The sequence below is a fragment of the Aquarana catesbeiana genome, linkage group LG09 (genome assembly GCF_042186555.1).
Source record: "Aquarana catesbeiana isolate 2022-GZ linkage group LG09, ASM4218655v1, whole genome shotgun sequence".
In the NCBI taxonomy this organism is placed as follows: Eukaryota; Metazoa; Chordata; class Amphibia; order Anura; family Ranidae; genus Aquarana; species Aquarana catesbeiana.
This window is the reverse complement of record NC_133332.1, coordinates 166,201,125-166,227,324: the sequence shown is the minus strand read 5'-3', so window position 1 is coordinate 166,227,324 and position 26,200 is coordinate 166,201,125. Positions and strand designations below refer to the sequence as shown.

At 43.3% G+C, this 26,200-nt stretch overlaps 1 protein-coding gene across 1 annotated transcript in view; it reads right to left on the bottom strand.

Moving 5' to 3' along the window:
- The window catches only part of AMMECR1 (AMMECR nuclear protein 1), a 275,716-nt gene extending 250,302 nt beyond the window's left edge, over window positions 1–25,414 (bottom strand). The window contains exon 1 of the mRNA XM_073599365.1: window positions 25,368–25,414. The gene's annotated coding sequence lies outside the window, so the exon portion shown is untranslated. The remainder of the gene's footprint in view (window positions 1–25,367) is intronic.
- Window positions 25,415–26,200: the final 786 nt, after the last annotated feature.

The following is a 26,200-nucleotide window of genomic DNA, read 5'->3' as shown; positions in this document are numbered from 1 at the left end:
GGATTCCATTATTGCCTTTGAGAGTCTCAAGGCTGCCTTTGTTTCTGCTCCTGTGTTAATACATCCTAATCCTACGGTACCTTTCATCCTTGAGGTTGATGCATCTGAGACTGGAGTTGGTGCCCTGCTGTCTCAACGTCCTACCTCTGAGAGCGCTATGCATCCCTGTGGCTAATTTTCCAAGAAATTGTCTCCTGTGGAATGCAATTATGAGATTGGGGACAGAGTTGTTAGCGATCATTTTAGCCCTTAAAGAATGGAGGCATCTCCTCGAAGGTTCCACTGTGCCGGTTCTTATTGTGACTGACTATAAGAATCTCACATTCTTGTCTGAGGCTAAACACCTCTCCCAGAATGGCGCGATGGGCTCTTTTCTTGTCAAGCTTCAATTACATAGTTTCATTCTTACCCGGTACTAAGAATGTAAGGGCTGATGCAATGTCACAACAGTTCTCCTCTGCTTCCAAGATGGAATCGGTTCCTGTACCTGTGATTCCTCCCGGTCGTATTCTGGCTACGGTTCGTACCAGTCTCACTTCACCTTTGGGTGACAGAATTCTTGCCGCTCAGATCCATTCTTCTCCTGAGAAACCTTGTGACCGCTGCTTTGTCCCTTAGAGTCTCCGCACTGCCATGCTCAAGACTTACCATTCTCCCAAGGCTGCTGGCCACCCAGGGAAGAATCAACTCATTTGGGCTATTTCCCAACAATTCTGGTGGCCTAGTCTATGCGCTAATGTAGCTGCCTTCATAGCTGCTTGTTCTGTGTGTGCTCAGAGTAAGACACCACAACACGTTCCAATGCGCCTCCTACAACCCATAACCAATACAGAGAGGCCTTGGACCCACCTGTCTATGGATTTCATTGTGGAGTTACCAACTCTCAGGACAACACAGTTATCCTTAGGGTGGTTGACCGGTTCTCGAAAAAATGTGTTCCTTAGAGCATTCCTGGATTGGAGGAGCATCTCCGTGGCCTTCGTTCCACTTGGGTACAGGTCCATACTGACCGCAGATGCCTACCTGTGCCTTCCTACCAAGTTGGGGACAGGGTCTGGCTGTCATCTCGCAACCTCCAACTCAGTGTTCCTTCATTAAAACTGACACCATGGTTTATTGGGCCTTTCGCATCCTCCGTAGGATGAACCCAGTGGCTTACGCTTTAGACCTTCCTCCTGATATGCATATTTCATGTCTCCCTAATAAAACCTTTGGTATGCAACTGCTTCACCACCTTGGTACCACGTCCTCACCCTGTTCAGGTTGAGAACCATGAGGAGTATGAGATACAATCTATCATTGATTCCCGTAGGTTCCGTGGGCGCATACAGTACCTGGTTCATTGGAAAGGGTACGGTCCGGAGGAACGCTCTTGGGTCTCATCCTCGGACGTACATGCTCCTGTCCGTGCTGTCCATAGACGTTTTCCCCTCAAACCTAGTGGTCCTCCGGGGGGAGGGGTCTTTGAGGAGGAGGTACTGTCAGGGCTGGGCTCAGCTGTCGGTTAATTGCCAGCACTCTTCATTCCACAGTGACTCACCTGGTCTTCATTTCCTGCTCATCAGCTAGCTCTGCTAGCTATTTAAACTGCAATGATCAGATCTTATGTGCCTTCACCTTGGTCAACATATCCGGACTCTCTCTGCTGTGTTTTCCTGTAAAAAAGACTTTTACCTGACTGACTTCCCTTCTGGTTCCTGATCCTGTTTGCTGCACCCGACTTCGCTGATCTCTGGACTCCTGTTTCTCTGGCTTATTCTGACTACCCATCCTGGTTACCAAACTCTGGCTGAGTTTTGACTACGTTTGCTCTGTTTATACCATTTTATTAAATAGAGTGATTTTTAGTGCACTTCTGTCTCAGTCTGATTCATGGTTCCTGACAACTATTCTGGGAAAGTGATCATGACTTTTTTTATATACACTATGATTGTTTATTACAGTGATGATCACTTTAAAAGCAATTGCTTGAACTGTCATGAATGACTTTCACTCATGACTCATTGTTTACTATTGTGATTATTGTGACTGGCTACAGCTATCACATAGTACAGGGCTGCTATTATTGGCCCTGTACCATGTCATTACTTTGACCAATCACAGAGATCACAATAGTAAGCATAGCCATTCATGACTAGTACCAAGCACCGTAATCTGCTCTGTCCTCTCGAGCACATGAGCGGAAGGACGTACCCATACGTCTTCCTGGAATAATAGAGCACCCGCCAGGCCTAGTATCTATGGGAAGCACTCAAATACCGCCTACATTTTTGCATTAAAATAACTCATTCTGTATTTCAGTAAGCTAAGGGAAAATCTCTTGCAAAGAGAACAGCCTATTTGCCTTTTGTAAATCAATTCCATTGACTATAACATTTACTGTATGTAGAATTGTTTATGTTATATAAAAATAGTAAACTTATCCTTTTCCTTTGCATACAAAATGGGATTTTCAAAACACTTAAAAAACAATGATAGTAATATTCTAATTGTTCATGTGTTAACAATAGGAAGTGTGGTAGAAAAGGATACCTTCTTTGTTTAGTTATAGAGATATTAGGGGTTATTTACGAGAGGCAAATCCACTGCAAAGTGCACTTGGAATTGAACTGAAAGTGCACTTGGAAGTGCAGTCGCTGTAAATCTGAGGGTAGATCTGAAATGAGGGGAAGTGCTGCTGATTTTATTATCCTATCATGTGCAAGCTAAAATGCTGTTTTTTATTCTCCTTGTATGCCCCCCTCGGATCTACAGAGACTGCACTTCCAGGTGCATTTTCAGTGCAATTTCAAGTGCACTTTGCACTTGTAGTGCAAAGTGGATTTGTCTTTAGTAAATAACCCCCACTGTGTTCTTTAGCTGTTTTATGTGTCAAAAAAAAAAATATCTACTTCTAGTTAAATGTATTGCAACTTTTTATTCTTTTACAAATGTTTTTTGTTAAAAAAGGAAACAAAGAAAGGCTTGTTAGTTCGTAACAATTTAACTAAGGCCTCTTTTAGGTGCATTTGACGTCTTTTTGTTTTTCTGCCTCTTAACACCCCTCAATGTTAGTCTACATGTCCATGCACACATAGGTGTCTACAGGTATTTAGAGGCAAGAAAAAAAGGAAGAAAAAAAAAAACTCTGCCAGCGCATTCAAGAGCAGCAGCGTTTTGGCATAAAAGATGCCTGACACTCCTAAACACGTTAATGCTAGGTGTGTTGAGTGCTTGAGTGTTACTTAATTTCAATGGCCAGACTAAATTACTATTCTAGCCAATAAAATGAATTAACGTCCAAGAGTTGGATGTGCCTACACGCTCCTAAACGAATTTACTAAAACGCGGCTTTAGCTGCGTTTTTGATGCTACTTCTCTCCTGCCAGGAGAAAGGTGTTCAGGAGAGCTGGGCAAAAGAACAGTGTGCATGAGGCCTTAAAGCGATATACTTTTTCTCCGAAATTAGTCAATACACATACACTACCTAATGGCCCTGTAATCCATTTGTCATGAAATCGTTACTGTGTTTTTCTGCCTCTGTGAGCTCCCAAACCTCTTCTTTCCCCCCTGGCCTCAACGTTACTTGTGGTCATGTGCACTGCTCTATGCACACTTCAAATCCCATAGTGCATAGTCCATCTTGAAAATGAGCAAGAGAGGGTGGCTACATTTCAACATACAATGGAACCATGAAGAACAAATGTAGCCACCCTTTAACAGGAAGGCAGATCAAAGAAAAAGCAGCAAAGAAAAAAAATTAGGGGATTTGGAGGAGGCTGAGAGCAATATAATGTTTTTTTGGGGTTTTTTTTTGTGATTAAGAATACATATTTGAGTAGAATTTTCTTTTTTTAAGCCAGAGTTTAAGCCGGGTTCACATATGTGCTGCGGTTTCCAGCCTAGGTTCCGTTGCGTTTCTGTTCACCGGCTCTGGTGCGATTCAAGTCTGAATTTTTGCCTGATTTCGCACCTGAACTGGACCCAAAAACGCACAGGACCCTTGTGTCACTTTAATACTTACCATACCTGGTTGAATTGTTGGCCTCACTTTTCAAATATTATCATAGTCAGCATCAGGTTTGGTTCCTCATAAAATAACACACCCTTTGCTATCCTAAAAGCGGGGCTAACATCTACAAGCAGTGATGTCCTGTAAAAATTAACATCAATCATAAAAAATAATCAAGCACATTGTAAAGAAAAGGTGAGCAGGGATGAAAAACAGACACTTTGTACACACAAAGTAAGACTTGCGGTTTTGAAGGGGGTGGGGGCGCGGTTAAACACTCAGTTGAGCTACGTTTTTTACTGTCCCCCCCAACCACCCCCCCTTAAGCAGTGGATGGGGTGTACACATGCAAAGCATCACGGCTGTGGGAAGGATAAAACCTCCTGTTGCGTTTGGTGGGCAGTACAGCTCACTGAATGAGACTCATTCAAGTGAATGCGCAGTGGTGCAGTCTCTTAGTAGTGAAAACAGACAGTGAGGAGGTGACATAATACCTCCTCACCACCTGTCAAACACCCTCTAATGCTAGTGTAAACAAACCCTAACTGCAGATTTCAGCCAAGTTAACACAGTGGGGGGAATTAACAAAGAGCGGCTGTATGCCTAGACCACTCTTCTAAGCTGAGGAAATGCAGCAGATTATCACCAATAAACTAAAGAGACAAAAGCCCAGCTGATAAGCCAAAAGCCCCTCTGATAATTTTTTTAATTTGACCAGACTGTATTTTTTAGAAAAAATATTTTTTTACAAATTAAAGACATACATACAAATGACAGCAAAAAAAAAAAAAAAAAGACACAACCTAAATAATAAATAAAAACCCACACCATCCCATCCAGTGGCGTCACTAGGGTTGGGGTCACCTGGTGTGGTAAAACATGGTGTCACACCCTCCCCCCCCCCCCCGCGGTACTAAGCAGGCTAGTGTGTCGATTTTGCTCTCCCCCTAAATCTGTCACAATGGATGGAGATGGGATTGGGGTGGGATGGATGGAGCCAAGATGGGATCGGGGGGATAGATGGAGCCAGGATGGGATCGGGGTGGTGGATAGAGCTGGGATGGGATCGGGGGATGGATGGAGCCAGAATGGGATTGGGGGGGATGGATGGAGACGAAATGGGATCGGGGGATGGATGGGGCCGGAGTGGGATCGGGGGGATGGGTGGAGCCGGAATGGGATCGAGGGGAATGGATGAGCCAGAATGGGGTGGTGGGTGGAGCCGGGATGGGGGGGTGGATGGAGCTGGGATGTGATCAGGGTGGTGGATGGAGCCGGGATTGGATTGGGGGGAAGTGGATGGAGCCGGGATGGGATCGGGAGGAGGTGGATGGAGCCAAGATGGAATAAGGGAGGAGGTGGATGGAGCCAAGATGGGATGGGGGGGTGGATGGAGCTGGGATGGGATCCTTGATTTGGGGGGGGGTTAGAGGATATGTGCTAGGGGGTGCTTTGGGAAGGAAGAGGAACTGTGCTGGGGGGTTAAACTTCAAATCTGCCCTTCTACTTCTAGCACGTCATTTCTAACCCAAAACAAAGCACCCCCCGAGTACATATCCTCAAACCCCCCTCCCTAAAATTACTCTGTTACCTGCCAATGCCCCCCCCCCCAATCACCATGTCCCACTCCTCTGCAATACCTGTGTTATTACATACCTCGGCAGGTGCTATAGCGTGGTGTCCCTCTTCCTCCTCCTCAGCTCTTCCTCCCGGCCTGTGAACTTGAAACGTCAGAGCCGAGGAGGAGGTAGCCGTAATCCGGTCTGCACTGAGTGCAGCCGGCAGGGACAGAGATTAGTTGCGGTGTGTGTGGGATGGTCAGACCCCGTCACCTCTGTCTCTGCCTGACTCCCTGCAGCTGAAGAGATCCTGGAAGGGAAGGAGGGAGCCACGGTGCAGCTGCCAGTCTGAGCCTGGTGTCACCCTCTGGTGGGTGTCACTCGAGTGGGAGCAGCACCCCCCTAGAAATGCCACTGATCCCGTCACAGCACTGTACAAATAGTACATATCAGTTACCGGGTTTTTAAATAACAAAAAAAATCTAACCAGCATTTCCATATGCGGTCATATTTAAACCTGGCATTGCATAAGTATATTTGTTTCTCATATGCCTAAGACCCCTTTCACACTGAGTCGCTTTCACGCTACAAAAAGCACCTGAAAAGCTCTCGAAAACCTATTTCCATTCAAATCAATGAATGCTTTCACACTGGGGCAGTGCGCTGGCAGCGCAGTGAAAAAACACCCATCTCTATTGAAATTAATGGAAAGCTGTTCAAAAGCCCCTGAAAAGCTCTTCAGAAGCACTCAGTGTTTTACTGGCAGTTTAGAAGCGCCTCAGTGTGAAAGGGGCCTTACTCTTATTCAAATCTTGGACCCAATCATATCATATCATAGGGGGAGAGACTGAAAGTCATTTAACAATGATCATTCTTCGGGCAATAAACCCCCAGGAGTTTGCACTCATCGAAAAGAGAAGAATCAAAATACATGTCAGTGTCAGTAGACCCTTTGATAATTAAGAGTGATCTGTTCCCTGTTCTATGGCTGTGCCACTTTAAGCAATCTGCTAGCAGGCTTCAGAACTTCTTGAAGTTTGTTGAAAGGCTGCTGAAGCTTGCTAGCAACTTGCTTAACCACTTGAGGTCCGGACCATAGCCGAATGACGGCCACAGCGCGGACCTCAATTTCCGGGAAGCCGTCATGGGACGTCCTCCCCTGTGCACGCACACCGCGCGCACCCTACAGGGCGCGCGGTAAGCGTGCTGCGATCACTGAGTCACGGAGACTCGGATGATCACAGATCCGTGTAAGGGGCCGATCCCGGCCCCTTACCATGTGGTCAGCTGTCAGCCGATGACAGCTGATCACATGATGTAAACAAAAGCTCAGTGATCGTTTTTTTTTTCTCCTCACGCTGATTCCCAAAAGTAGTTCCTGCACGACTTTTGGCGACTTCGGGGGTGATTTCAATAGACATCTGTGGAAGAACCCGCACAGATGTCTCTGAAATCGCTCCCGAAGTCGGACTGACATGCGGGTTTAAAATTGTGCGCGTTCAGCTGAACTTGTACGATTTCAAACCCAGATCAGCGTGAACCTAGGCTGAATGGTACTTTAATGACTTTAACAAAGCTTGCTGTTTGCACTGCTTTTATAGAAACTGAAGACTCTGTGAAACAGGCCTAAAAATTAATGAGTAAAAAGTATTTCTAGATTCAGAAGGATATTAAACTTTAGATGACATTGCCTATGAAATAACTAAGGATGAGCTCCGGCGTGTTCACACAGTCCACGTACATTTCCGATCTCTGCAGCTGTGCATCGGGACAATGTCTCACTGCCTGTGATTAGCGCCGACTTCCTGGCACGCTCTGCACGTGGGCTGTGCGAACAAGCTGCCAGTAAAACGAGAGAGCTTTTCAGGCGCTTTTGAAGCGCTTTCCATTCATTTCAGTGGAGAAGGGCGTTTTTTTACCACCCTGCCAGCGCACTGCACCAGTGTAAAAGCATTCATTGATTTTAATGAAAATAGGTTTTCGTGAGCTTTTCAGGCGCTTTTTTTTAGCGTGAAAGCGCCTCAGTGTGAAAGGGGTCTTAGAAATAACTACCGCTCTATTTCCTTAATCACCAACCCAAATAGCAAACTGCTGAAGCCAACTCCTACCTATGTATTCAATCTTCACAGGTGCTAGACCTGACCTCTAACGTTCCATCTCAGCCCTTTTCACTTTTATGTTTCCATGATCTTTTCTGTCCTACTTTTTCTCCTTCATTTAGTTTAAAGTTTTTGTAGTTCAAAAATATGCAGCCTTTAGGGATTTTTATTGCTTGCCTTGTTAAATGTTACCTATATATAGCTAGTAAGAATACCTGCAAACCACTTAAAGGACTGCTATAGTGAAAAAGATTGTATTCTTTTAAAAGTACAAACTATCAAAGTGTATTTAAAGCCTTGGAGTTTTGGATACAGTGATGAAAGGGAGAATCACCTTTTTTATATGTCATCCTCACCGGGACTGAAACTACAGAACAGGCATCAATGGAGACACTTGTTCCTGTGACAACTGTCCAACAGGGGATTTCCTTTAGTTTGGAGGGATTTCTTTTCACTTGCTGCAAGATAGAAAACATTTTCAAAAAGCCTAGCCTAAAAAAAAAAAAAAAAGTTAAGCCTAGTACACAGGATCAGAAAATCATACAAAAAAATACCGCTTTCGAAGCAATCGTACGATAATCTGATTGTTAGTACACAGCTATTATCCGAAGGGACAAACACGAAAATGTTTCTCATACGATACCAGATCATATGATTTTCGTTTAAGCAGTACAGTTTTCATCCGAAAATACAATACAAACACATTACATCACCAGAATTCTTATTCTGTCGTATGAGAATTTTCATACTTTAGTAACCTATTAGTTTTCGATATGGAGACTAGCATGCAAAAAAAGCTGGACGATCATTCAGCTGATAATCTGATTGTGTGAACTAGGCTTTAGGCTACATTCACAGCAGTTTGTATGCAGCCAGGGGTGGCTGTTGGAAAGAATCTGCTGGTTTACCATTGTAAACAATGTTTGCACACACTGTGCATTCAGGATTGGCATTTCTGTGGCGTTTTGCCTGCAAACAAACTGCTAGTCAGCCGTTTCAGCATATAGCCACCTCTGGACACAACAAACTATCCGCCGCTAAGCTGCCATGTTAAAGCAGCCTTAGTACTTATCTGTTCCGCTGCCTTCTTCTACAATCTTCACTCTGTTGCCAAGGTAAGTATGCTGAAAAATAGTCTACGCCCAGTACACTTCTGGTGCCTATTTTGTCGTTACCAAGAGTGTCTGATGCGGATCATTCTTATCCTACAAAGGGGCAAAAACTGATGGACAGTGGGACTGGTAGGCATTAAAGTGTGTTTTTTTTTTTTAATAATTTGGGATAAAATGTAGAATGATTGGAACTGTTTTTTGCTTTTTTGTAGCTACCTGATTCACTCTCTGATTCACTCTCTATTCGTTTTGGTAAACATTGCATCTAGTATAGAAAGTGATGGTAATTCCAACATGTGGTGACCTCTGTTATGGTAATAGCTGTTTAAAAGGGGTTACCCTCTTAGTTCCTGCTGAGTCTCTGGTACAGGAAGTGAAGGGAAACCTCCCCAACAGAACACAGACAAAAAAAGATTGACAGGGGTTTTTAACCATTTCCTACTGTATCAAAAACTATATGAGATATAGGCACACCACCAGAACTACATCTCATCATTTCAGCCCATACCTTTTGAATGAGCTGTTTAACAAATTGCAATGCACATATGATGCACAGCCTCGTGGGGTCAGTGAGCCATACAATAAAAGGTGCATATTCTTTTTGGAGGTAAAACGATATTCTATTTAATTGCAGAATACTGCCCTCTAGTGTTTTTTTTTTATAAAACTGATCACTAAATTATGGGGTGTAAAGTGGCATAAGTGCATTTGCAATAAGTGAAAAAGACACTTACAGAAGCAAATTGTATAAAAATATATACACTTAGGCAGGAAATTAGAGAAAGTGAACTTCTCTGATAGAAGAACAGAACTAGATCCCCACAAGTGGCAACCAAATGGCTTTAGCTTTTATTTTCATAGCTTGACTGAACAAGCTGATGCTAGAAGCTGATTGGGTGCTGTGCAGAGCTGCTTTAGATTCTACAAGCTGCAGTTTTTGTGAACAATCTAAGTTTATTGAAGTTTTCAATAACAAAAATGGAGTGTACAAATACAGAAAAGGAACAGAGGTATCGTACAGGGTAACCAAAAACATAGAAATAAAGATATATATATATATAAAAAGGTTCCAAAGTGAACCTTTCTAAGAAAGCAGGAAACTGAAAAGCCAGTTTCCTCTTCATGTTACAAGCTCCCTGGAGCCCCTCAACCTGTCTGGTTGAGAATTCTGGGTCACCTCCTCCTTCTAGAGCCTGGCAGGGCAACGCTCTGCCACAATATATATATATATATATATATATATGTAGATAAACATGAGCACCAAACATGTGCACTAAAAAACATGAGTGGTGCACAAGATACTCCAACAAAGGTACATAATACTGGGATCAAAGATAATCTGGATAGACGTACCCAGATATGAAGATTACAGAGGCTGTTGAAGGATATCAAACAACAACAGAAAGGCAAATGGGAACGGCTCAGCAGGGGTACCAACGGAATAGGGGGACAAAAATGCAGTTAAAGGTATAAACCATAAGTTGGGTCTCGTGGCCTCGAGCTCAAGCAACATAGGAGGGAGAGAAAAAAAAAGGGGGAGGGGGAAGATGAAGGAGAGAAGATGGAGGAAGAAACAGAGAAATGGAAAAGAGAGGAAAAAAGTACAGGTGAAGCCAGAAGTGGGTAACCAGATAAGAGATCACATATCCGTACACTGGGGCCAGGCCTTATCCCTGCCCTACAAGGAGGTCTCGTAGCTCAGATGATTCGGACCGGAGAGGATTGAGGAGGAGGTGGGTGGAGTTTAGCACTTTGCCTCCTCAGCTATGAATGCCAGGGCCTCACTGTGTGTGCGTGATGTCACTGGTTGCTAGATGCCAGGCGGTAGACATTCCTAGCAAACAGTTAGTACAATGTAGCTGGTAGGGTGGCTGGCTGTGTTAGTTTCAGTCTGGGACACTGTATTTTCCCGGAATAAAGGTGCCTGGGACCTGGGACAGACATGCCAAATGGCACCTTAAAACCAGCCCACTGAGCCATCGGCCCACTGGGAAACTCCCGGTAATCCTGATGGCCAGTACATGCCTGCTAGCTACCATTACGGGAACATAGCGGGCATCGCTGTCAGGTACCATTTTGAATGGAAAAGCTAGGGGTTAAGGAGCTATTAATCCAAAATGTGTGCACTGGGACTAGAATAAAGCGCAGGAATCTTGTGGAGCATGGCTGGGCCCAGCCCTATTTGTACTAAAGTGTGATCAAGAAAAAGGCCAACCAACCCAGTCAAAAGCCTTCTCTGCATCAACAGAGAGAAGGCAAGCTGGTATTTTTGCCAATTGGACATGAGCAGTAGTGTTTTAAGCATGTTATCACGTGCCTCCCTTCCTTGTGCGTCGCGCTGGGTGAACATGAAGTACCAATTTATATAATATATAATATGTGTGTGACCCCCTAAATATATAAAGTGCTCAATGCAGCCTCTCACTCCTCAATAAAATGCAAGTGCTCTCACCTTCACATGAATTTCCAATCATATGATGAATTAAATAAATTAATGAATACATGAAATTATATAAATGAAGATACAATACAATTAACAAAACAATGTGCTTATAAATCAATTAATTAGTAGTGACTAGTCCAATCTTTGGTGATTATAAACAATATTATAGTCCAATATGTGATAGGAAAAAAACAGATGCTGTGAAACACAAACCTTCGCTTTGCTCCATCTCTGTGCATATGACAAATTAATCCTTGTGCACCCTCCACCGGATGTACCCTCACCTTAAAGCTTAAAATAAAAGCACCTGTGATAATAGCCAATCCTCTAGGGCAGTGGTCATCAACCCTGTCCTCAGGGCTCACTAACAGGCCAGGTTTTATGTATTACCTTGGGGAGATGCAGACTAGAATACTGCAATCACTGAGCAGCAAATTATATCACCTGTGATGTATTTCAGTTATCTTGCAAACCTGGCCTGTTAGTGGGCCCTGAGGACAGGGTTGATGACCACTGCTCTAGGGTACTCCTCCTATCGTTCCTCCTTCCTTTAGTGCAGGGATATGCATTTAGCGGACCTCCAGCTGGTGCAGAACTACACCCAGAGGCAGAAGCATGATGGGACTTGTAGTTTTGCAACAGCTGGAGGTCCGCTAATTGCATATCCCTGCTTTAGTGTATGACCGGGCAGCTGTTTTCCCCTCCGAATATTCCTTCCTGATGGCTACTATCACAAGTGTTTTGTAGTTGCTCAGATTGGAACTGCAGTTAGGTACAGCAAGAACTCTGTAGCCAGCTACTGATCCCCAGAGATAATGTGCAGAGCTTCCTCAAATCTCGCAAATGTGCTATTGTGACATGGACCTGTGAACTAGAATTACAGTGTGTACTTGCTTTTGGCTTTATTAGCTTTATGTTTATAGCCTACTAATGGTTTGCACCTAACAAATTCATCAATCTATCCTAGACTTTTTAATATTAGCAATCTTGCTTGATTTACTGCTTGACCTATTCAGTTTTAATTCCTTTGTCAGTGAGATTTTCTTCACATCAGAACTCTTCTCATTCCATACAGATCTATATGGATGTAAAAGCAGCTTAGAGGTCAAATGCAGATGAATTGCACCTGCAATCATTTTTAAAGAATAATTATAGGCATGGAATATTTTTACATAGTTTCACTGATCCAGCTTGGACCAATATAACTATGCATATGCAGTATCATACCTGGCTAATGCCCCTGGAAGCTGGAGATCCCTGAAGTAGATACCACTATTTTTTTAATCTCCACTTGCTTCTAGGTCCCCTACTGAGTGGCCTGACTAATGCATTGTGAATACATGAGGTCAACTGTTCAACACAGACGCCATTCAGAGAATGCTTTTTGTTTTCTAAATGAATGCAAAGTGTTCTCTGATTGGATGAGAACACCCTGTCCAATCGAATAAATGCTCTGCATTCATTTAGAACAGTGGTCTCCAAACTGCTGCCCGGAGGCCAGATGCGGCCCTTTGCTTGTTTTTATCCAGCCCTTGGGGCACTGTTTCTTTCACTGAAACCAACAATGGGGCATTATTCCTCCCACTGACACCAATGAAGGGACTCAATACCTCCCAATGACACCAACGATGGGGCACAATTTCTCTCCAGTGACACCAACAATGGGGCCTAGTGACCCCAATGATGGGGCACAATTCCTCACAGTGACAACAACAATGGGGCCCAGTGACCCCAACAATGGAGCACAGTTCCTCCCACTGACACCACTGATGGGGCACAATTACTCCCACTGAAACAAACAATAGGACATTATCTATGTCCCACTAATGTTGGGACCTTTTCTACTCCCAATGACCACAGTCCGGCCCCCCTAAATTGTGAAGGACAGTGAATTGGCTCTTTGTTTAGAAAGTTTGGAGACCCCTGACTTATAAAATGCAAAGCATTTTCCAGCTTCTTGGGGCATTGGCCAGGCATGATATTTGCATAGTTAGGCCTTTTGTGTGAATAGCAAGCTTTTAAAAAGGATTTGCAGAGCTTTTAGCAAGTTTTGTTGTAGCTTTGAAAGTACCATTCAGCTCCAGTTTGTAAATGCTTAAAGTGGTTGTTAAGCCATTTTATGTACTTTATACCATTCTCTCTGTTTAATAATCCTTTGTGCCCCTGCATCTGTGTTTTATAAAAATAAGCCATTCTTTACCTTATCTTAAAGTGCCGCTCAGTGCACACGTGACCCGCTGCCTCTCTGCTCTCCCCATCTGACAGCTGCAGCAGGCAGGGCCAAGAAACCCCCGCAGACATCAGTTGGGAGGCAGGGAGGAGAGGAGGGTAAGAGGCGGCGGGTCACGTGAGTGCCAAGCGGCGCTCTGAGATAAGGTAAAGAACGGCTTATTTTTATAAAACACAGACACAAAGGATTATTAAACAGAGAGAATAGTATAAATTATTTAAAGTAACCTTAGCAGCAGGAGGGGAGGGAGCGGGCAGTGACACAGGAGCAGACAGGCAGGGAGGGGAGAGGGGAGGAGGACAGGGGGAGACGCAGGAGACCTGCAGATAGCGGTGGACAATTGAGGCAATTGAGGCACAAAAACTGACCACAGTGTCAGGGCTCAGCAGCCATGATATACCGTGGTCAGTTTACAGAGGGGAGGGCAGAAACTTGCAGGATCAGCCAGTTTTTTTAGGTGATAGAAGGGGCCAAATTTCACAGCACAAGCACTGTGCTGTATAAAATGCTTTAAAGGAACAGGATCAATATATTTTTTAGGTTAACAAACATTTTAACATAGATCCTAAAAGGAGTGCTGATTGCCACCCTAAACAAATTGCTGCTGTAGCAGGCTTCAGCATGGCTTGAAGCATGCTGAAAGCCTGCAGAAACTTGCTAGCAGCTTGTTTAAAGTGATCTGTATATAATACACTGCTCAAAACAATTAAAGGAACACTTTGAAAACACATCAGATCTCAATGGGGAAAAATATAATGCTGGATATCTATACTGATATGGACTGGGTAATGTGTTAGGAACGAAAGGATGCCACATCTTTTTATGGAAATGAAAATGATCAACCTACAGAGGGCTGAATTAAGACATCCTGAAAATCAAAGTGAAAAAATGATGCAGCAGGCTGGTCCAATTTGCTGAAATTTTATTGCAGCAGCTCAATACAGCACTTAGTAGTTTGTATGGCCCCCATGTGCTTGTTTGCATGCCTGACAACGTCAGGGCATGCTACTAATGAGCATGATGGTGTCCTGGGGTATTTCCTCCCAGATCTGGACCAGGGCATCACTGTGCTCCTGAACAAACTAAGGTGCAACCTGGCAGCATCTGATGGACCAAAGTATATTGTCCCAGAGGTGTTCTATTGGATTTAGGTCAGGTGAGCATGGTATCAATGGTATTAATTCCTTCATCCTGCAGAAACTGGCTGCATACTCTCGCGACATGAGGCTGGGCATTGTTGTGCACCAGGAGGAACCCAGGACCCACTGCACTGTCAGACAATGGGTCTAAGGATTTCATCCCGATACCTAATGGCAGTCAGGGTGCCATTGTCTAGTCTGTAGAGATCTGTGCGTCCCTCAATGCATATGCCTCCCCAGACCATCACTGACCCACCACTAAACGGGTCACGCTGAACGCTGATACAGACAGCATAACGTTCTCCATGGCTTCTCCAGACCCTTTCACGTCTGTCACATGTGCTTAGGGTGAACCTGCTCTCATTTGTGAAAAGCACAGGGTGCCATGGTGGACCTGCTAAATCTAGTGTTCTCATGAAGTCTGTTTCTGATTGTTTTGTCAGAGACATTCACACCATTGGCCTACTGAAGGTCATTTTGTAGGGCTCTGGCAATGCTCATTCTGTTCCTCCATGCTCAAAGGAGCAGATACCAGTCCTGCTGGTCGGTTAAGGACCTTCTATAGCCCTGTCCAGCTCTCCTAGAGTAACTGCCTGTCTCCTGAAATCTCCTCCATGCTCCTGTGCTGTGGAGACTGTGCTGGGAGACACAGCAAACCTTCTGGCAATGGCACGTTATGATGTGCCATCCTGGGGGAGTTGGACTGTCTGTGCAACCTCTGTAGGGTCTAGGTATCGCCTCATGCTACCAGTAGTGACACTGACCCTATCCAAATACAAAACTAGTGAAAAACAGTCAGAAAAGATTAGTAGGGGAAAACAATGTCAGTGGCCGCCACCTGTAAAACCATTTTTGTTTTTGAGGTCGTCTCATTGTTGCCCATCTAGTGCACCTGTGATAATTTCATTAACACCAAAGCAGCTGAAACTGATTAAAAGTCTATTTTTTTGTTGTTTTTTTTTTTTAATTAAATAACTTACAGTACCTGCTCTGTTGCACTGATTTTGCACAGGGCAGCCTGGATCCTCCTCTTCTCGGGTCACTCTTTTCTGCTCCTGGCCCTTCCCTCCTGTTGAATGCCCACACAGCAAGCAGCTTGCTATGTGGGCACCCGAGCCGAGCTGCAGCTCCGTGTGTCCATTTAGACACGGAGCTGCAGTTTGGCCCCACCCCTGTTCTTCCTTTACAACTCCTTTAACTGACCAGATCAATACCCCAGAAGTTTAATTGACTTGATGCTATACTCTGATTAAAAAGTGTTCCTTTAATTTTTTGAGCAGTGTGTTTCCAATCAGAAGCTGAAGGATACTTTAAAGGCTTAGAGAAATCTGCTCAAAGCTTACTGAAAGTTTTATGAAAGCTTGCTGTTCACGCTGCTCTTATGCAAGCTGAAGTCCATGTGAAGTAAGCCTTACATTAGTCCAAGCTGGACCAATCTAACTATGTAAAAATATATCATGCCTGGAATTCTACTTCTTTAAATAATCTCAGAACCACCTCAAACATATGTCAAAGGCAAGTTGCACTTGCCAACGATGCATACCCAAAGCCTGTCAATACAGACCCTGGTATAATTTCCCCTGGCACGTGGAGAGGGATACTAAAATGTTTACAATGTGCCAATTGTGTGAAACAGAAATCCAATGTCAGCTGTGATCACTACTCCAATGTGTCATATTTTAAATATAAAATGCATATATACAGTAAGAGAAAAGGAAAACATGATTTGTTATTACTGCTGTAACAATCTAGTACCTAGTTGCTGCCAGTGCAAGAGCAATGACAATATTTTGCACCATGGCAACTAAAATGTGGCTGGGGGGTATCCAAAATGTCAAGGTGACAATATAAGTAATAAGAGTGTCTTAAAAATGGTCTGACAGGATCAGAAAAGCTCCCTGAGAAGCAGACAGACACAAAGCTTAGACTTTGGTTTACTGAAAATTCTGCAGCTTATCACACCTGTCTCAGTTCACTATTAAAGTATATCTAAAGGCAAAACTTTCTTTCTTATTTTTGAATAGAGTGGAGATGGATTAGAATGCTTGTCAGTTTTTTGCTGTCTATGTCCCTGTTAAGGAGATTCACCCTCTCTATTTGTCCTGTTTACCTTTAGCATTGAAAGTCATTGTCATTAAAAGAAAATCCTAAATTTTAGGTTGTCCCCAGAAAAGTAATAGTAGGGAAATCTTCCAATGGGGACACTAGTTCTGGTGACCTGGGGGTCCCAAAGGAGCTCCCTTAACCACTTTAGCCCCGGACCATTATGCTGCCTAAGGACCAGAGGTCTTTTTCCAATTTGGCACTGCGTCGCTTTAACTGCTAATTGCGCGGTCATGCAATGCTGTACCCAAACGAAATTTGCGTCCTTTTCTTCCCACAAATAGAGCTTTCTTTTGATGGTATTTGATCACCTCTGCGGTTTTTATTTTTTGCACTACAAACGGAAAAAGACCGAAAATTTTGAAAAAAAATGATATTTTCTACTTTTTGTTATAAAAAAAATCCAATAAACTCAATTTTAGTCATACATTTAGGCCAAAATGTATTCGGCCATATGTCTTTGGTAAAAAAAAGTCAATAAGCGTATATTTATTGGTTTGCGCAAAAGTTATAGCGTCTACAAACTAGGGTACATTTTCTGGAATTTACACAGCTTTTAGTTTATGACTGCCTATGTCATTTCTTGAGGTGCTAAATGGCAGGGCGGTACAAAACCCCCCCAAATGACCCCATATTGGAAAGTAGACACCCCAAAGAAATTGCTGAGAGGCATGTTGAACCCATTGAATATTTATTTTTTTTGTCCCAAGTGATTGAATAATGACAAAAAAAAAAAAAATTACAAAAAGTTGTCACTAAATGATATATTGCTCACACAGGCCATGGGCATATGTGGAATTGCACCCCAAAATACATTCAGCTGCTTCTCCTGAGTACGGGGATACCACATGTGTGGGACTTTTTGGGAGCCTAGCCACGTACGGGGCCCCGAAAACCAATCACCGCCTTCAGGATTTCTAAGGGCGTACATTTTTTATTTCACTCCTCACTACCTATCACAGTTTTGAAGGCCATAAAATGCCCAGATGGCACAAACCCCCCCAAATGACCCCATTTTGGAAAGTAGACACCCCAAGCTATTTGCTGAGAGGCATGTTGAGTCCATGGAATATTTTATATTTTGACACAAGTTGCGGGAAAGTGACACATTTTTATTTATTTATTTATTTTTTGCACAAAGTTGTCACTAAATGATATATTGCTCACACAGGCCATGGGAATATGTGGAATTGCACCCCAAAATACATTTAGCTGCTTCTCCTGAGTATGGGGATACCACATGTGTGGGACCTTTTGGGAGCCTAGCCGCGTACGGGGCCCCGAAAACCAATCACCGCCTTCAGGATTTCTAAGGGTGTAAATTTTTGATTTCACTCTTCACTGCCTATCACAGTTTCGGAGGCCATGGAATGCCCAGGTGGCACAAAACCTCCCCAAATGACCCAATTTTGGAAAGTAGACACCCCAAGCTATTTGCTGAGAGGCATGGTGAGTATTTTGCAGCTCTCATTTGTTTTTGAAAATGAAGAAAGACAAGAAAAAACATTTTTTTTTCTTTTTTCAATTTTCAAAACTTTGTGACAAAAAGTGAGGTCTGCAAAATACTCACTATACCTCTCAACAAATAGCTTGGGGTGTCTACTTTCCAAAATGGGGTAATTTGGGGGGGGGTTGTGCCACCTGGGCATTCCATGGCCTCCGAAACTGTGATAGGCAGTGAAGAGTGAAATCAAAAATGTACGCCCTTAGAAAGCCTGAAGGCAGTGCTTGGATTTCGGAGTCCCGTACGCGGCTAGGCTCCCAAAAAGTCTCACACATGTGGTATCCCCGTACTCAGGAGAAGCAGCAGAATGTATTTTGGGGTGTAATTTCACATATTCCCATGGCATGTTTGAGCAATATATCATTTAGTGACAACTTTGTGCAAAAAAAAAAAAAAATTTGTCTCTTTCCCGCAACTTGTGTCACAATATAAAATATTCCATGGACTCGACATGACTCTCAGCAAATAGCTTGGGGTGTCTACTTTCCAAAATGGGGTCATTTGGGGGGGGGGGTTTTGAACTGTCCTGGCATTTTATGCACAACATTTAGAAGCTTATGTCACACATCACCCACTCTTCTAACCACTTGAAGACAAAGCCCTTTCTGACACTTTTTGTTTACATGAAAAAATTATTTTTTTTTGCAAGAAAATTACTTTGAACCCCCAAATATTATATATTTTTTTAAAGCAAATGCCCTACAGAATAAAATGGTGGGTGTTTCATTTTTTTTTTTCACACAGTATTTGCGCAGCGATTTTTCAAACGCATTTTTTGGGGGAAAAAACACACTTTTTAAAATTTTAATGCACTAAAACACACTATATTGCCCAAATGTTTGATAAAATAAAAAAGATGATCTTAGGCCGAGTACATGGATACCAAACATGACATGCTTTACAATTGCGCACAAACGTGCAGTGGCAACAAAATAAATACATTTTTAAAAGCCTTTAAAAGTCTTTACAGGTTACCACTTTAGATTTACAGAGGAGGTCTACTGCTAAAATTACTGCCTTCGATCCGACCTTCGCGGTGATACCTCACATGCATGGTGCAATTGCTGTTTACGTTTGACGACAGACCGCCACTTGCGTTCGCCTTAGCGCGAGAGCAGGGGGCGACAGGGGTGCTTTTTTTTTTTTTTCTTTATTATTTTTTTGCTTTTTTATCTTATTTTTAAACTGTTCCTTTCATTTTAATTTTTTTTTAATCATTTTTATTGTTATCTCAGGGAATGTAAATATCCCCTATGATTGCAATAGGTAGTGACAGGTACTCTTTTTTGAAAAAATTGGGGTCTATTAGACCCTAGATCTCTCCTCTGCCCTCAAAGCATCTGACCACACCAAGATCGGTGTGATAAAATGCTTTCCCAATTTCCCAATGGCGCTGTTCACATCCGGCAAAATCTAAGTCATGAAATGCTCGTAGCTTCCGGTTTCTTAGGCCATAGAGATGTTTGGAGCCACTCTGGTCTCTGATCAGCTCTATGGTCAGCTGGCTGAATCATTGGCTGCATTCTCAGGTTCCCTGTTGAGACAGGAGAGCCAGAGAAAAACACGGAAGACGGTGGGGGGGGGGCATTCCCTCCCACTGCTTGTAAAAGCAGTCTAGAGGCTAATTAGCCGCTAGGATTGCTTTTACATGAAAGCCGACCGCTGGCTGAAAAGAATGATACCAAGATGATACCTAAACCTGCAGGCATCATTCTGGTATAACCACTCAAAGTCGTGAATGGCGTACCCAAAGACAAAAAAATGGTTAACAATAAAGCACAGTAAACGGTAAAGTATAAAAAATTGCATACCTGAAAAGCAAACATGATAAAACATAATAACAATAAAACATTGCAGAATAGAATACAGTAAAAAAGAGCAGAACAATAGAGAGAGAGTAGAGAGAGAGAACAATAACACGACAACTATTTTTTTTTTTTTTTTTACACTTTTTTTTGTAACTAACTTTTATAACTGTAACCGGTTCCAGGTTCGGGTCTCTCAAAATGTGATGGCATCTTGGGAGACCCTGTGAAAGCGTGCCTAGTCTGTGCAATGCTGTACCCTACGCTAATACTCAACTAGTGAATAGTAGCGTTCAAAACATTCACCAATGCAAAGACCAGGATTGTCAGGACAGGAGGGACAATAATAGCGGGTGTCACGCCTATATCCGCGCTTGCTGCAGACACAACATCTTTTTTGGGGGGTTCGTTGGGTAGGGGTACTCGGGAGGACATAAAGAAAATGCCTCTCATGCAGCCGACTGCATTTGGTTGGGGATGTGAATGGGGGAAGTACGGGCGCTGCAGAAGTGGTGGGTTCCCAATTAGGATTGGCGAATGCAGCAGGAAGGGCATTATGGGCACGACGGGCCTGTTTATCTTCTTCTTGGTGTCAGCGGGACACTACTTGTGCTTGCCACCTCACCAGCTTGAACTGCACTTATGGGACTCGCCACGTCACCAAGTGTTACTGCAGTGCTGGTTTGACTACGACCGGGGTGTACTAGGCCGCTGGTGCTTGCCAGTTCACCAAAACGCTACCAAAAAAAACTGTTAGCGATCCCAGGGATCAGGCCTGACTCTGCGAATGCTGCAGTTATGTGTTTAGTGTTTTGTAAGTGACAGTGATCGATCGATACTGCACTTGGGTGGGCTGGGCGGAGGGGCAAAACGCAGGTGCTAGCAGGTATCTGGGCTGATCCCGCTAACACTGCGTTTTTGGGAACCCTAAACTGCTGGGGACGCTAGTATAGATCTGATCAGATCAGATATTGATCCGTTCAGATACTATACCACTAAGGGAGGTGTACGGTGCGTGCGTGGGTGTTAGCGCTACTGGCACTAACCTGACGCTGCCTGGGGCTGGTGCTTGTCAGTTCACCAAAACGCTACCAAAAAAACTGTTAGCGATCGCAGGGATCAGGCCTGACTCTGCGAACGCTGCAGTTATGTGTTTAGTGTTTTGTAAGTGACAGTGATCGATCGATACTGCACTTGGGTGGGCTGGGCTGGGCTGGGCCGGGCGGAGGGGCAAAACGCAGGTGCTAGCAGGTATCTGGGCTGATCCCGATAACGCTGCGTTTTTGGGAACCCTAAACTGCTGGGGACGCTAGTACAGATCTGATCGGATCAGATATTGATCCGTTCAGATACTATACCACTAAGGGAGGTGTATGCTGCGTGCGTGGGTGTTAGCGGTACTGGCGCTAATCTGACGCTGCCTGGGGCGACGCATATCACCGCCGGGCGATCAGGGGGCAAAACCTTTATTCGGTGATAAATGGCGGGTGCCCTGACACTATAAAAAATAAACAAACTAACCAGCGTCACCCGTAACAGTTATACGGTGATCAGTGGTGAAAGGGTTAACTAGGGGGCAATCAAGGGGTTAAAACATTTATTAGATAGTATATGGGGGTCCCTGTCGCTATAAAACGCTGACGGCGAACCTAAATATTTACGTCCCTAACTAGCGTCACCAGTGACACTAATACAGCGATCAGAAAAATGATCGCTTAGCGACACTGGCGACGGGGGGTGATCAAGGGGTTAAAACTTTATTGGGGGGGTTAGGGGGGGTACCCTAGACCTAAAGGGGGCTAATACTAACTGTCCCACCACAGTAACTGTCACAAACTGACACCATGCAGTAATCAAAAAAAAAAAAAAAACCTGCTTGGTGTCAGTGTTAAGGGGGGGGGGGTGATGGGGGGGTCGGGGGGTAATCGGGGGGGGGATCGGGGGTGTATTGTATGCCTGGCATGTTCTACTGTATGTGTGTGTGTTGTGCACTCACATTTCAGTCTTCTCTCCTCGGCACCGGAACAGAAAATGCCGAGCCGAGGAGAGATGACATCATTTCGTCTGCCTATGTGTACAATACAGAGGCAGGGAAATGATCCCATTGGCTGGGAGGGGGGGGCCACGAATGGATGGCCTCCCCCTCACCACCGATCGCCGGGGAGGATTTGACGACCGCCGCAGGCACCGGGGGGGGGGGTCGACGTACATCGTCGTGCGCCGGTCGTCAAGTGGTTAATTTGCAGGGTTTTCCTCTCACTCCCCGTTTGGCTATGGGACAGAAAGTGAAGGTAAATCTCCAACATGGGACACAGATGGCGAAAAAAAAATCTGACAGGAGTTATAACCCTTGCTTGCTCAATCCAAAATATGGATTAAAAAGTTTTGCCCATAGTTCAACTTTAAGTGTAAAGTTAAATAGTTTTTTCCACACACCTTAATAAAATAATTAAAAAAAAATATATATATATATATATATATATATATTCTTTTTTTTTCCTTTGTTATACCTCACACAAACCTGGGCTACCACATCTTCCAACTTTAGAGGGTAAGAAGGACAATTTTCAGTGCAAAATATAGACAACAGCCACAATTGTTAAACAAAACAAAACAAAAAACAGCTAAAGTCACTGGTGCTTTTTTTTATCATTATTTTCATTAAACTACTGTTGAACGATACCCAGTGCAGTATTTTTATTTTACTACCTTTAACAATACCCAATGCAATAATTTAAAAGTTGAGTTGAATGAAACCGTGGGTGCAGTATAAACACTTTTCACATACAAAGTGTGTATTTATTTATACCTAGAATAGAGATATATGGGGAGAGAAGAAGAACACAGAGACAGAGGGATTCAATTCTAAAAGAATGTCTATGCTTCCAACCGAGGGACAATTGCAAGCTATGGGTTACTGTCTGTAAAAATAATGGGTCAAAACAATCCAAAGGTTGCCCAAAGATATAGTAGAGCCAAAAATGTACATGACTGCTGAGAAGTAATTAACAAAACCCAATCTTAGCAGCAATTTCCATTAAAGTTTGTGGGGGTGAATCTTGGTGACAAAGTTATGAAGTTTTTAAGGCTAATAGGCAAGCTATTAGCAAAAAGGCATGGGTAGCTGGGCAATGCCATGGAGACAGTTACCAAGCATAAAAAATGTTTAGAAACCCAGATTGTGAGAGGTTTCTTTTAATATGGCTTCAAGGGCCACATGGGAAAAGCATCAATCCTTTAAATTACTTGCATGAGAGATGCTCTTTAAGATGTGGAAAAGATTGTTCAACTTTTACCTTTAATGTGGCCTAAATACAGCAACATCACTCAATCTTAATAATTTCAACTTTAAAAAAGGCTTATTTCGGTAGTTTTGGCTGCATCTGATTTTTTATCAATTATCAATAGGCTGAATTGACCTATGGAATCAACAGCCACAGCAAATCTAAAAACTATAGACAGACCTTTTCCTGGTAGACAACCAATATTTTTTTTCATGTGCACCACTTTCTTACCCCTAATCATTTACCAGAGTGGCCAGTTTTACAGGAACATCATGCAACGCTCCAAAAAGAACACTATAGCTATCTCCTATCTAAATATTGGGTTTCCATACTTATCGGATACACTGAATACACCAAATGTATGCAAAATCAGTTTTGAAGAGAATCTGCCTGAATTTGCTGGGTTCTCCTAAACTCATCACAATTTTTTTACTCAACTGCAGTTTCTTGGTTGATCTGGAGGACTAGCAGAAAGTCTGGTCCTGAGTACCTGAGCTAAATGGTCTTTTAACAGGACCATCCTAGAATTAGCCTATAATGTGCTGTTGGTGTGGTACTGGGTCCCTGTGCACATCGCAAAAGCAGTTCCACCCTACAGTGACAAATGCTTCAAGGCTGTGGCCCTGCAGAGTGACGTTCTATACATTTAGCGGCCATGCCCGAGATTACCCTTTTTTGGTCTTGAATATTTGACATTCTAACTAACTTTATTTCCTGTTACTGTTCAGAGAGACCCAAGGTTAGCCTTCTTACATCACACCATTCCACCATCTCCCAAAAGAAACTGGCCACCTATCGTTTCTTAGCAGGCAAACAAACCATAGCCTGAGCTTGAAAATAATGAAAAGATGTCCAGTATTCTTCAAGACTGTCAGTCTGTTTTTGAAAAACTGGCTTACTTTTGCCCTAAGGCCCCATTCACACCTGAGCAATTTTCTGTTTAAAGCTTGTAGTTCTAAAATGCTAAACAAGTCAAATCCCATTCATGTGAGCATTCTGTCGCCTGAAGCAAAATGCCTGTCACTCAAAAAAGTATATGGGCTTCTTTTTGGCAGATTACAAGCATTTTTGGCCCCATAGACTTCAATAGAAATGCCTAAAAATCTGTGACTTGAGCATTTTATGAACATTTGTCTCACATTTTCTGCTCAAACCGCAGCTCTCCACCCCCAATTTCCTCCTAGAGCTTTCTATTGGTTAAACAAAAACACACTGAAGCTGTAAAACGATTGTATTATGCCTCTGAAACACTTGTAATATACTTCTCAGATTCTCAAATGAAAACGCCTGAAAGTCACTCTGCTCGGGTGTGAACAGAGCCTAAATCCTTCTAAGCTATATAGAGTTCATCTATCTAGCTTAGACATGAGCCAAATGAGAATCCCCAGTTCCTTCTCTTCCCCAGGTTTTCCCTCTCTCCCTCTTCCACTTATGCCATGTACACACGATTGGTTTTCTCTTCGGAAAAAGATATGACGGCTTTTCCTACGGGATTCCGCTCAAGTTTGCCTTGCATACACACGGTCACGCAAACGTTTTCTGAAATTACGACCGTCAAGAACACGGTGATGTACAACACTACGACGAGCCAAGAAAATGACGTTCAATGCTTCCGAGCATGTGTCGAATGGTTTCCGAGCATGCGTAGGGAATTTGCACGTCGGAATTGCCACAGACGATCGCATTTAAGGATAGGAAATTTTCCCGACCGAAAAATTGAGAGCATGCTCTCAATCTTTTGCTGGCTGGAATTCCGCCAGCAAAAGACCGATGGAGCATACACACAGTCACATTTTCCGACGAAAAAGTCTCATCGGTCTTTTGCGGGCCAAAATTCCGACCGTCCGTGCGTGGAATTAGTGGTGTTCTCCTCCTCCACCTTCTTCTGTCCTTTTCTTCCCCCTTCTCCTCTTTTTTTATCTCTTCTTCCAAGCCAGTGACTTTGGATATTAGTCCTAGACACTAATCTACTGTTACCTGCCATTAGGGTCTTTAATGATGTATGCATTGAACTTTTGCCCCCACATGGCTACACAGTTGGTAAACCTTTTAAAATCAACAAAAATTTTCAAACCGAAAAATTTGAGTGTTTTATTACCTGAGAGACAATAGCCACAAATATCATTCAGCGTGCTGGACAGTATGTGAGCATCTTCGTTATGCTGCAATATAAAAAAGATGAGGCAGGGTTTTTTATGCAAAAAAAATCTGAGTATATTATCTAAGAGACAATATGTACAAATATTGATCAGTGGCTAGACAGCATATACACTTTATATATGAGGTAGAGACGAGAAAGGTTTAATTGTGAAATAAACAGAGTATATTATCTGAGAGACAATAACCACAAATATTTTTTAGTGTTGGAGCATCAAAACAGGCCATAAACAACAAGGTGCAAGACAGTATTTTCCTTACAGCAAACATAAGAAATTTGGCAGCTGAAGTTCAGCTCTAAAGATCTAGTGTTGCACCTACTGGAGCACCAGAATAAGCCAGAAGAGGTGGATGTAGCTGGTAATGGTGGCAGCTATTATTTATTGTTTATGTGTGGGGGGAGCAATGATAATTTAGGCTGGGTTCACATCTAAGCCGCATGCGGCTCATAGCATGGGTCTGGTGCGTCCACCGTTTCAGGTCCGATTTCAGCCTGAATTTTTGGCTGAATTTGAACCTGAAAAGGACCAAAAGATGCACAGGACTCCTGCAGCGGAGATATGTGAACCGGCTCCATAGAGAGCTGGTCACAATCTCCTGCTATTGTGAATTGGATGCGGAGAATCTGCATCCAATTCACACTAGTGTGAACCCAGCCTAAAAATTTAGTCTGTAGCATCACTCAGCAGCAGGGGATTTATAGCAACTGGTAATTTAAGGCTTGTTAATTTAACGAAAGGGAGTTGGTCCTCACCGAACCACTGTACCACCAGG